Source organism: Topomyia yanbarensis, chromosome 2 (genome assembly GCF_030247195.1).
Source record: "Topomyia yanbarensis strain Yona2022 chromosome 2, ASM3024719v1, whole genome shotgun sequence".
NCBI lineage: Eukaryota > Metazoa > Arthropoda > Insecta > Diptera > Culicidae > Topomyia > Topomyia yanbarensis.
Genome location: NC_080671.1, coordinates 330,843,921 through 330,845,696, shown reverse-complemented (window position 1 = coordinate 330,845,696; position 1,776 = coordinate 330,843,921). Strand labels below are relative to the sequence as shown.

At 35.5% G+C, this 1,776-nt stretch overlaps 1 long non-coding RNA gene across 1 annotated transcript; it reads right to left on the bottom strand.

The window, feature by feature from the left end:
* Positions 1-628: 628 nt before the first annotated feature.
* On the bottom strand, positions 629-1,402 carry LOC131683915 (uncharacterized). The gene is made up of 4 exons (XR_009304587.1): positions 1,318-1,402; positions 1,156-1,253; positions 827-1,100; positions 629-770 (listed from the first exon to the last, which is right to left on the bottom strand). It is a non-coding gene; the product is annotated as an uncharacterized LOC131683915 (long non-coding RNA).
* Between the last annotated feature and the right edge of the window lie 374 nt (positions 1,403-1,776).

The following is a 1,776-nucleotide window of genomic DNA, read 5'->3' as shown; positions in this document are numbered from 1 at the left end:
TGAAGTAGATTTACATCCGACTATTCCGGTCGTTTTTTCGATTTAAAGTGACATATTCAAAATAAAATGATTGTTAATGTATTAGTTTTACATTCAATATACCATAAAGGCATGTTCAGGAGCGTTTTATTTTTTTTTTTGTTTTAAAATTTAAAACTGTTATACGACGCCGTTCTATTTGTTACTGATTTTGAAATACGTTTAAAACTGTGTTTTAAATACATGCAAAGTTTTCAGCACAGACACTTAGACCCGATAGACTGGGGAAAAATAAATTTGAATGTAGTAACGCTGAAGGTATGGCGAGACATGAATTCTAAACTGAATAGAACACACGCTAAAGCTGCTGCTGGAGACAACAAGTTCTAGTTTTAAAATTTTCAGTTTTATATTATGGAACTGTCAAAATTATGAATCTGTATCTGATTCTCTTCTCACAGTCATGTCAACTAGAAAAAAATTTCTTCTAGTCGCTAGAATATGTGATTGTGAGAATTCACTAGCGATTAAAATCTGTAGGAGTGAACAGAGCGTTTGAAAGAATTGAAAATGTTGCATTTCAAATATTTTACGAATTCAACTTTTTTATTTGGTGCGAAATGCGCAGCATTTCCTCTTGTTACGTGAGTTGAAAACTATTGGTCTAAATTAATCTGATTTTGCCTTGTTTGTCTTGAAGCTGGCCGACATTTCAGACTTCTTGCACATCGGCTCAATCTTCCGAAAAAACCAATTGCATAGATGACGTTCTGATGAAAATTAGATTTTTTCTACAAGACTTGAAAATGATCAGGCGCAAAAACACAACTTAATCCGAATATCCTACCTCGTTGAATATTTTATGCAGTTCGTCCAGCGTTCATAGTGGTATCATAATATTCCACTGTGATATCTTACGTAAATGTCTCGTAGAAATCCTCAGCCAAACATTGTAGAAATCCGGTCTCCATTAGTCAGTCCCGTACAGGGAATAGTCCGGTACTTTGTTGATAAATTTACCACATTCGAAATGAAATACGTGAACGAAATGAACTATATTCTGTACCGAGACTGAACTGCTAGTCTGAGAATTGGTTACCGTTTGATTTAAAAAAGGTAATCTAAAAAATTGCAATCAATTAAATGAATTATAATTTTAATAACAGTAACACAAACCTCTTGCTCGATGGCGCTAGTCACGGGTTACTAGCAAAGGCTTAGCTCTTTGGAGATTTTCATACAACAATGTACATCTGTGGGTAAATTATCCATACCTGAAAGCAAGTGGTGGATGTGTACGTGGTGGATAAAACAAAATTATGAATTTTTGGCACTAACCATTTATTTTTTATGTCCCATTTTCACTGTTTTGATTAACAGGCGTAACTAAGGCTACTATTGTATCGTTACGCCCTCGCCTGCGTTGATTAGTTGTCTGTTTTAGGCGCCACCATGCGGTGAGTGTGGTCAAATCTGAAGGGACCGTTGTCACTCATTCGAAAATTGTGAAATGAGCCACAAATTTTTAATACTTTCTTCGTACGATTCACGTCTTTATTATTTGTCTTTGGTAAGATGATATTCTTGGGTTTTGAATAGCCAGCCACCGAAAGTGATCTACTTGTTGCCTAAACTATAGCAGTTTGAACTTCAAACCGTCCGAAGCAGTTATCCAACACTCAATCCGAAAAAAAAATCGCTTCGAATCCTTCTCGAGCGAGGGCCATTGACAGGTATCGTGATCTATTGGAATAACACTGACAGATAAATGCTAAACAAATAATAGAAATGGCTAGT